The sequence below is a fragment of the Macaca mulatta genome, chromosome 13 (assembly GCF_049350105.2).
Source record: "Macaca mulatta isolate MMU2019108-1 chromosome 13, T2T-MMU8v2.0, whole genome shotgun sequence".
Taxonomy (NCBI): Eukaryota; Metazoa; Chordata; class Mammalia; order Primates; family Cercopithecidae; genus Macaca; species Macaca mulatta.
Genome location: NC_133418.1, coordinates 124,508,286 through 124,519,119, shown reverse-complemented (window position 1 = coordinate 124,519,119; position 10,834 = coordinate 124,508,286). Strand labels below are relative to the sequence as shown.

The 10,834-nt window shown below is 49.4% G+C and overlaps 1 long non-coding RNA gene across 2 annotated transcripts in view; it reads left to right on the top strand.

Moving 5' to 3' along the window:
* Positions 1–1,943: 1,943 nt before the first annotated feature.
* Positions 1,944–10,834, top strand: part of LOC144333633 (uncharacterized) — a 62,864-nt gene continuing 53,973 nt past the window's right edge. For both annotated transcript variants that reach the window (XR_013402559.1, XR_013402558.1), the window contains exon 1: positions 1,944–2,500. This is a non-coding gene — a long non-coding RNA (uncharacterized LOC144333633). The remainder of the gene's footprint in view (positions 2,501–10,834) is intronic.

Sequence of the window (10,834 nt, the reverse complement as noted above, 5' to 3'; positions counted from 1 at the left end):
GCTCACAGCCGCGGGTGTCCACTCGATGCCAGTAACTGCACCGAGCACTCAGCACACACCTGCTCCCACGAACCACACGCTCATCCAGGTGCCAGGAGCTCCGTCCTGAGCAAACAGAGGAAAGCCCTGTTCTCATGGAACCTCCATCCTGGCAAGGAGAGAATAAAGACAAACAAATCAAATCGAGCATACAGTGTGTCAGGTGATGAAATGCTAAGGAGAAACGCAAAGCCAGACAAGGGTCAGGCAGAAGGGCCAGTGTTTGTGACCTGAGACTGGGTGCAGGGCCGTGAGGCTGCTGTGGGACTGATTCCACTGACAACTGGAGGTCAGGCGTGGGCCCTCTGTGAAGTCCCCAGTGTGGGATTAAGGGACAGGTGGAAGACCCCCAGTTTAACCCTAGGTGTGTTTTGGTACGTAGCCATACTGACTAGAAGAACCTGAGATGGATTCGGTTCACGGGGAATGGAGGTGCCCTAGCTCCCATTCACAACTGCATCTTAAAAAGCAAAGTGAGCCAGTTTTACGCAAACATGATTTCACTGGATTTCCGCATTTAGCGTCACGTTATGGGGGCCTCCAAGCGCCTCTCTTGGCTTCCACACAACGGACCACATCACGTTTCTGACCAGAGAAACACGGAAATCTGTGCTTGTAAACATCTGGAATTTAATTCAGTGGAAAAAATAACTTGTGGGGAGGGTGATACACATCTAGGTCTGTGTTCAGCTTGGGGGCTTGCCAGCCAGCGGCTTTTTTTTTTTTTTTTATCATCTTTAATCCTGGGAGAGTTGTTACTGAAAGAGGTAGCATTTGTGCAGCTCAGAAATGCATAACAATCCCCCACTTCAGTGAATCCAAAGAAAACACAGATTACAAAGCACCGTTTGAGGCGGGGATCAGGAGGCAACTAAGACAAATACGTTTCTGTCCATTTGGACAGGAGCTTTGGGGGCTTGCCTGTACTTCCTCTCTCACTGGCTTTAGGTGACTAAACCTTGGGGCTATTCGGTCACTGCTGTGTAGAGCTGGCATCAAGACTGAACCTGTTTCTTCTTCGAAATCTCTTGAAACAACTGCTGCTGACTGGGAAGGTGTGGAGAGGCTTGGCTGCAGTGGGAGCGAAAGGCCGTCTGTCTTGATGGCGTGGCTGTTTCCCAAGTTGAAAACATTGAGGCGTCTGTCTGCAGCCCAGGCACCAGGGGTCCCTCACCACTGCGGCCAGACCCTCCTGTCTTTTGACCCCCTGTCCTGGCGGCATCTCACTGCCACGAGGAAGCTTCTCTGGGTGCGCGGGGGCAGTGGCCCCTGGACAGCTGACCTGTGTCAGGCTTAGAAGTTGCTTTGGTTTTGATTTTTAGTGTATTTGTCTGTGATATGGTTTGGCTCTGTGTCCCCACTCAAATCTCATCTTGTAGCTCCCATAATCCTCACGTGTGTGAAAGGACCTGGTGGGAGATGATTGAATCACAGGGGCGGCTCTTTTCCATGCTGTTCTCGTGAGGGGCGGCTCTTTTTCATGCTGTTCTCGTGAGGGGCGGCTCTTTTTCATGCTGTTCTCGTGAGGGGCGGCTCTTTTTCATGCTGTTCTCGTGAGGGGCGGGTCTTTCCCGCGCTGTTCTCGTGAGGGGCGAGTCTTTCCCCCGCGCTGTTCTCGTGAGAGGCGGGTCTTTCCCGCGCTGTTCTCGTGAGGGGCGGGTCTTTTCCATGCTGTTGTCGTGAGGGGCGGGTCTTTCCCCGCGCTGTTCTCGTGAGAGGCGGGTCTTTCCCGCGCTGTTCTCGTGAGGGGCGGGTCTTTTCCGCGGTGTTCTCGTGAGGGGCGGGTCTTTCCCGCGCTGTTCTCGTGATAGTGAATGGGTCTCACGATATCTGATGGTTTTAAAAACGCGAATTGCCGTGCGCAAGCTCTCCGTTTGCCTGCTGGCATCCGTGTGTAATGGGATGTGCTCTTCCTGGCCTTGTGCTATGATTGTGAGGCCTCCCCAGCCACGTGGAACTGTAAGCCCAATTAAACCTCTTTCTTTTGTCCAGTCTTGGGTATGTCTATCAGTAGCATGAAAACAGACTAATACAGTTTCTACTTGCATTTATTTAACACTTCACTAATTTTCTCACTTGGTATTTATGAAGCAGATGTCTTTAAATTGAGGAGGGGAGAAAGAAGAGGAATGTTTTTTTAAAAACCATAAAACAGGTTACCCAGTGCCTTCAAGACTGAACTTTATCATAGTTTCCACAGCAAGTAGCTGGAGAAAGTGCAACCAAGGCTGCAAAGTGGACGGCCGTGCAGTGCCCAGGGTGCAGGAAGGAAGAGGGGTGGCCTCATGGCTCCTCAGCCCACGAGTCTCGAGCCAGTGGCCGTTGGGGCTGTGGGTTGAAAACAGGCCAGCAGCTTGTAGCACGTCCCTCGCGATACTCTTAACGTTCTCCCGAGGACGCGTCCCTCGCGATTCTCTCCCGAGTTCTCCTGAGGATACACGGCTTTCGGCCATGGCAGCAGGTCAGTACCCATAGGCTAGGATGTTAGCAAGCACCTGGGGGGCTGTGGGGTCCGAAAGGCCATGTGGTGAGACTGGAATGCACCTACTGTGTTTCTTATAGACTCCTCTGTTTAGCTGAATGTTTGAAACATGATAGATAATAAGTATTTTTAATGGTTAAATCAATTCATTTACTTCATTTGACCAAGAGTGGAAATTTTAAACAGGACATTGGGGAAAATTTTCAGTCAGAAAGGCTTTTAATTCTCTTTAAATCAAAACGGTTTACATAGGTGATATTGAAGGCCCTGTCTTAATACAAAAAGCTATTGAAACAGTGTTACAAAGGTTATTGCAGAAAGATTGCTCAGAAGAGCCTAATTAATAAAAGTAGCAGTTAATATTCCAAGAGGAATGTTCTCTTTGATTAGGACAACCAGCAAGCACTCACCAAAAGACAGGATAGGCCCAGAATGTTTATATTTGTTATAGGAGACCAGACAGTGTTTCCTGTGTGAATACTGAATAGTGCTTGCAACTTAGGGCATATGCTTTGCATAACATGTAATAGAGTTCAGATGGGACTTTTGTCTCATGCTGAATAGATGGCTATGGGGCGGAAATGGGTGCAGGAGGGTCACCGCCTACCTTGATCTGAGAGCATCCACGGAAACTCGAATGTAGGTGGCCTGAGGGAGGCCTGGATGGTCCTGAGCTGCCCGGCATGGCCAGTGTGGGAAACGAGTGAAAAGAAATTTAGTTTAAATCCCAGAATAGTGGTAAATGGACGAGTTTGGTTGAGCTGAGTCAAGGAGGAGTGTTATAGAAGGCGGTGCTCGAGCAGCACGAGAGACGCAGACTCGTTTCCTGAGCGCAGCGGAGCCAGGTCCTGACCCAGCGGCTCTGCACAGCTCGCCTCATTCAAGGCAGGTTTTGGTCCCGGCTGTTCCACTAATTAGCATATGACCCCGGCAGCATGACCTCCTTGACCTCTGTCCTGCAAATGTGAAACGGGTGGATCCTGTAGGACCCTTGCAGGCTCTGTGCAAATTCAGTTAGAATGACTCACCATTCCCCCAAGTAAATGGTATTTTTCACTTTTCGGCAACACCACTTTCTCTTGTACAGTCAGAGCTGTCAGCCCACACAAAAGAGGAGAGTCTGAGGCTTTAGTTTGATGAACACGTTTATTATGATGGGATGAGCATCAGAGCCCGCAGCTCTTGGCCCTGCTAGTGGCAGAGGCTTTGTACCGTGTGACAGTGACCTGAATATGGAAGCAGAAGGGAGCTTCTAAGGAACGGATGCTGAGAGTCTCTTGTCCTGGCCTGGACACTGGGGTTCAGGTAAGAGGGTGGAAGGACGTTGGCCAGATCAGTGCTGTGATCCCTACGGCTGCTTCAAGGTCTGGCAGGAGGTAGGCTTCGCCTGGAGGCTCCTCACAGCCCCTTGCACCAGCTTTCAGCAGGGGGATTGCAGGAGAAACACTTGGTGAGTCAGAGACAGGATGTGGTGTCAGGGTGACACACACACTTTCTCAGTTTCAGGAGAACTTTTCTGTCATTTTGGCAAAAAGTTTTTCTATGTTTGTAAAGAGACTGGTTCGTTCTTGTTATACCCGAGGATCCAGTTTCCTGTTGCCCTGCAGCTAATCAGCTTCACCAGACATGGACCTTCAAGCTTAGGGATACATGAATCTGAAATCCAAGCCATGGTTGTAACAGCGATAATATGAGGAAAGAGTAAGAAACCAGATTTTTACATTGCTTTCAGAATAGAGCAACAAGCAGATGCTTGTACAATCTGGTGTCAGCCAAAAAAGAGCCTGTTTCAATAAGCAGAAATAATAAAGTCCTGATTTCTCCCTTTTTGAAAAAGAACTAACCAGTTACAGTGTAATATCAAGACACGTTTATACACTTGCTCTGAATAAACGCGAGTGTGAATGTGAATGAAGGTGGGGAGCTTTGCTGCTGAGCCCACCTGGCTGAATGGCCAGGGAGCCCAGCAAGGATGTGCCCTCACGTGTCCACGTTTTAGGAACGCAGGAGACAGGCCTCGCCGCCCGCGTTCTGCTGCTGGTAGAAGACATCTGCTGGGCATGTGCGTGTGGGCGCGTGTGTGTGAGGGCATGTGTGTGTGGGCATGTGTGTGCAGGCGTGTGTGTGCGGGCATGTGTGCGCAGACGTATGGGCGTGTGTGTGCAGGTGCGTGTGTGGGGTGCGTGTGTGTGCGGGTGTGGGCTTGTGTGCAGGTGCGTGTGTGGGATGCGTGTGTGTGCGGGTGCATATGTGTGCGGGTGTGTGGGCGTGTGTGTGCGGGCGTGTGTGTGCAGGGTCGTGTGGGGTGTGTGCAGGTGCGTGTGTGTGCAGGCATGTGTGTGTGCAGCAATGTGTGTGGGTGTGTGTGGGCACGTGTGTGCGGGCGTGTGTGTGTGTGGGGGCATGTGTGGGTGCATACGGGCGTGTGTGTGTGTATGTGCGGGCGTGTGTGGGGGCACGTGTGTGTGGGCATGTGTGTGGGTGCGTGTGTGTGCGGGCAGAAAAGCACCAACATGTAAATAGCTGGCGCTCACTTATGCACCACCAGGGCTGGAGTGTTTCATCTCCCCTGGTGGCTTAGTAAGTGACAGAACAGCACCAAGATGTGAACAGCCGGCGCTCTGCTTGCAGAGAGGTGGGAGGGGCCAGCCCTCCCCGCGCCACAGCCCTCCCCGAGCCTGCCACAGGGTTGCTTGATTTGAGCCAGCACATCCGGGCCCCATACCCCCTTCCCCTTGGACATCAGGTGCAATCCACGCAGCATGTGCTTGTTATGAAGCAGGAATTAGAACGCAGGTTCCACTTTGGACTGGACTTGACACTTCCAACATCCTGAAGAAGTTGTTCTTTAAGGGTGCTGTGCAGTGGGACTGAGGTTTTAATTAAAGGCAGTTGGGGTCGCCGCCTCCTTCATGTTTAAATTTCTCAGCTACACGGTGGAGGAGGAGAGCTCAGGGAAGGAAAACTTCTGGGTTTTTTTTTGAGACAAGGTCTCACTCTGTCGCCTAGGCTAGAGAGCAGTGGTGTGGTCACAGCTCACGGCTAAGTTTTTAAGAGGTAAATTTCCGGTGGAAACTCCTGATCCACGCTGGTTACCGCAGGACCTAGAGCCTGGGATGCTCTTCCTGGATTTAGGATTCAGGGAGCAATGCCTGGTCCGGAGGAAAAGCGCCAGGCAGTGCCGTGGTGACTCCAGGGAGGGGTTGGCCCGCGGAGAGCTGTGCTGAGAAACTGTCTGCCACACCGCTTTGTACCTTTCATTCCATCCATGGATATATTTTAAAAGTTTGATTGTTATATCTTTTATAAAAGAAAGAAAAAAGAATTAGCAAGCCCTTAGGTAGTAGGAATCCCAACTCTTTTCTGTAAACGTGGGCCACTCTTTTTCTTCCCCCATTTGTCATCAAGTAAAACGAAACAAAAGCAGAAAACATTTTTTCCGCAAGCTTCTACGTCTTTTTTCCAACTTGGTTTGCTTGGTGGGCCTGGGGCACTGTATCTGTATTCCTGGGTGGGCAGATGCCTCCTGACTTCACAGAGTGATGCCAGTTGCCATGGGCTGCTCCCCACACCCTCTCTTCATCTCTGAGCACTTTTCACAGCGAGATTTCATGCTGGAGTTCATGCTTTCACCCCAGTCAAACCTAGCCTGCTGGTCCTGGGTGCAGTGTGACATCTGAATTGCACCTGCCTGGTTGTAGGTTCCAACTAATGGATGCTCATCTTGACCACATCCTTCTCAGAAGTGGCTCTGGAGAGGCTACTGTGGAAATTGTCATCAGGTGATGTGAGATGAGTCAAAATGGGCGATCAAAACTGTTGCTGGCTTAGACCCATATCCATCTCTTAAGCCTGTCAATTCAGAAGTCTGCACATTGGCTGAGAAAGGCAGAGGAAAGGCCACAGCAAGAGAGAAAAAGACCGGGGAGAGAAAACCTCCAGACATTCAGGTCTCCCTGAGGGCCAGTGTGAGGTAGCCCATGTGGAGGTGCTCTGTCCTGCAGCACAGAGTCAACTTCTGCTCCATCTGCAGCAACGGGGACCATGTCTGCAGCTGGAGCAATGGACCAGGCTAAATGGGACAGATTTCCGCTTAGCTCCGAGCCCTCAATAGACAAGGATCCCATCTCACTTCTCATTTTTCTGGTGACCAGCACAGCCCAAGACACACAGATGTATCTCCCATGGGTGCTGGATAATTAACTCCAGTTACGCAGCTTTGAAAGCCCAGGGTCCTGCTCACCCGTGGGTGCTGGATAATAACCGCTAGTGACATGGCCCCGAAAACCCGGGGTCCTACTCACCCGTGGGTGCTGGGTAATAAACCCCAGTGACATGGCACCAAAATCCCAGGGTCCTGCTCACCCGTGGGTGCTGGGTAATAAACCCCAGTGACATGGCCCTGAAAGCCCAGGGTTCTGTTGGAGTCACAGAGTCCCTGCAACTTGGAAATCACCCAGCGCTGACGTTTTAGACAGGATTTGAGACAATCCACTCAGCGCTGATGTTTTAGGCAGGAGTCGAGACAATCCATGAGGTGCTATGGCCTACGTAATAATATCTTTGGTAGAATATTTCCTATATTTATAGACAATAGGATAGCCATGCTATAAAAGAAATTTAAAAGTATATTGAGCATCTAAAATAATATTAATGTTTAGACATTAAAACACACTTACTTTGGATCTCAAAAGATAAGGTAAAAAGTTGTGTAAAAGTCTTTTTTTTTTTTTTTTTTTTTGAGACGGAGTCTCGCTCTGTCGCCCAGGCTGGAGTGCAGTGGCGCGATCTCGGCTCACTGCAAGCTCTGCCTCCCGGGTTCACGCCATTCTCCTGCCTCAGCCTCCCGAGTAGCTGGGACTACAGGCGCCCACAACTGCGCCCGGCTAATTTTTTTGTATTTTTAGTAGAGACGGGGTTTCACCGTGGTCTCGATCTCCTGACCTTGTGATCCGCCCGCCTCGGCCTCCCAAAGTGCTGGGATTACAGGCGTGAGCCACCGCGCCCGGCCCATAAATGAAAAATGTTTAACCTGGTGTCTGACCTAAAGGAACAATTGGTAGTAATTTATCCTCTTTTCCAATGCAACTGGTAGAGTGGTGGTTCTCTTTCAGGCTAGTAGCCATGCCATAAAAGAAATTTAAAAGTATTTACTTCGGATCTAAAAAGATTAGTGTAAAACCTGTCTCTGTCATCACGCCCACCTTCACCTGCTGCACCTCCAGGAAGCAGCCAGGTGGCAAGAGAGGCGAGAGGAGCCATGTGACAAAGAGGGTGCGTGGGAAAGTGGGCCCAGCTTGAGGACTGGCCATTATAAATACCGCTGTAAGACACGGGGCAGGCTCACCAGGGCTGCCCTGCTGCAGAGAGCTCTTGGTCGAGAGCATGCAGAAGGAAGGGCGTTGTGCATGTGATACTTGATTTTGAGATCACATGAAGCAAACAGATAGGGAAAACATGTTGCTACTTTGGCAAACTGGTGAGAAGGATGAGAATCTGAAGATGGAGTGGCAAACCTACTTAAAGGGACGACCAGCTATGGGAAGACTGTCTTCCTGCTGTGGGGCCCTGCGGACCATGCTGTCACGCTCATGTTCCCTCACCTTTTCTACGCCACACCCGGGCAGCGTCAACTCGCCACCCACACCTGGCCTGGCACCACTCCTGTCACCGGACTCCCAGGAACACTCCGCTCAGCAGTCGGCTCTTTGGGATCTCCAGGTGCCCTGTGCCTCTGGTGTTTCAAGGCCGACACTTGAGGGCCTTTTTGTTTGTTTTTCCCCTTATAGCCCTAGGTTTCTTCAGAAGTCAAGTACCATGAATTTCAACTAGAATTCTTAGATTCTCTTCAACAAACTCTCCTTGGTGCTTTGCAGAAAGAACCTGTGAGTCAGCTTCCCAGATGAGCCTCTCAGTGACAATGATGGCGTCTCACGGCTCCTCCAGTTAGGAACGGCACTAAGCTGTTCTGGGCTGAGGGGTAGGCTCCTCCCAGGCAGCCTTCTGAACCCTGAGGCAGGCTGGACACAATAGGCATTGAGAACGGAAACCTTTAGTGCTACAAGGAAAGCTTAGAGACTTCTATTCCTTTTTGGAGTCTTCTTTTGTTGTTGTTGTTGTTGTTTTCGAGCAGGGTGTGGCAGGCAGATGGAGGCTCGGACGTGATCTCCTTCTCTGGTGCAGTGCTCATACCAATGCAGTGTGCATGCCCCTCCCCCTCCCCTCCCCTCCCCTCCCCCCTCCCCTCCCCTCCCCTCCCCTCCCCTCCCCTCCCCTCCCCCTCCCCTCCCCCCTCCCCCCTCCCCTCCCCTCCCCTCCCCTCCCCCTCCTCTCCCCCTCCCCTCCCCCTCCTCTCCCCCTCCCCTCCCCTCCCCCCTCCCCCCCTCCCCCCTCCCCCCTCCCTATCCCCTCCCCTCTCCCCCCTCCACCCTCCCCTCCCCTCCACCCTCCCCTCCCCTCCGCTCCCCCCTCCCCCACTCCCCCTCCCCCACTCCCCCTCCCCCTCCCCTCCCCCCTCCCTGTCCCCTCCCCTCTCCCCTCCCCTCTCCTCCCCCCTCCCCCTCCCTCCCTCTCCCCTCCCCTTCCCTTTCCTTCTTTTCTTTCTTTCCTCTCTTTCCTTTCTTTCTTGCTTTTCTTGTCCTTCCTTCCTTCCTTCCTTTTTCTTTCATTTCTTTTCTTTCTCTTTCTTTTTCTTTCTTTCACTTTTTAAAAATATATTTATTTATTTTTGTGTGTGTGTGTGTGTGCTCAGATTCTGTTTTTTTATTTCAATAGGTTTTTGGGAACAGGTGGTGTTTGGTTACACGAATAAGTTCTTCAGTGGTGATTTCTGAGATTTGGGTGCACCCATCACCCAAGCAGTGTACCCCATACCCAATGTGTAGTGTTTTATCCCTCACCCCCTCCCATCCTTTCCCTCATTTCCCCTAAGTCCATTGTATCATTCTTATCCCTTTGCATCCTCATAGCTTAGTTCCCACTTATGAGCGAAAACAAATGATACTTGGTTTTCCTTTCCTGAGTTACTTCACTTAGAATAATGGTCTCCAATTCCATCCAGGTTGTTGCAAATGCCATTATTTCATTCTTTTTTGTGACTGAATAGTATTCCATAATATATACACATATATACAACATTTTCTTTATCCACTCATTGATTGAGGGCATTTGGGCTGGTTCCATATTTTTGCAATTGTAAATTGTGCTGTCATAAACATGCATGTGCAAGTATCTTTTTCATATAATAACTTCTTTTCCTCTGGGTAGATACCCAGGAGTGGGATTTCTGGATCAAATCGTAGTTCTTTAAGGAATTTTCGTTCTTTAAGGAATTTTCACACTATTTTCCATGGTGGTTGTACTAGTTTACATTCCCACCAACAGTATAAAAGTGTTCCCTTTTTACCACATCCATGCCAACACCTATTATTTTTTGATTTTTTGATTATGGCCATTCTTGCAGAAGTAAGGTGGTATCACACTGTGGTTTTGATTTGCATTTCCCTCATCATTAGTGACATTGAGCATTTTTTCATGTTTGTTGGCTATTTGAACATCATCTTTTGAGAATTATCTATTCATTTCCTTATCCCACTTTTTGATAAGACTTTTTTTTCTTGCTGATTTATTTGAGTTTGTTGTAGATTCTAGATATTAGTCCTTTGTCAGATGCATAGTTTGCAAAGATTTTCTCCCACCTGTGGGTTGGCTGTTTACTCTGCTTATTATTTCTTTTGATGTGCAGAAGCTTTTTAGTTTCATTAAGTCCCATCTATTTGTCTCTGTTTTCGTTGCTTTTGCTTTTGAGTGCTTGGTCATTAAGTCTTTGCCTAAGTCAGAGTCTAGAAGGGTTTTCCCAATGTTGTCTTCTAGAAATCTTACAGTTTCAGGTCTTAGATTTAAGTCTTTGATCCATATTTAGTTGATTTTTGTATAAGGTGAGAGATGAGGATCCAGTTTCATTCTCCTACATGTGACCCAATTGTTGGGTGTTTTAGAATCTATGAGGGCAAATATGAAAATGAATCTCTGCTCACTGAACTTAGCTTAAGTTCTAAAGTTCCATAGTTATGCCCAACAGCTATCATGAGAAGAAGACGGACGAAGAGATAGTTCTTCATAGAGCCAAATTGGCTGGCATAGATTACTCATAGTCCTCTGTCAACTTCTCCACCCCTGTCTTGCAACACACAGCTCAGTGTTTCCAGATGTACTCAGTTTCATAGTTTCTTATTTTCCACACCCTTGGGATGCCTCCTGCTGAACCTGGAACTCTCTCTTGCTATGTCAGGTCCAAGAGAAACATTTTATGGC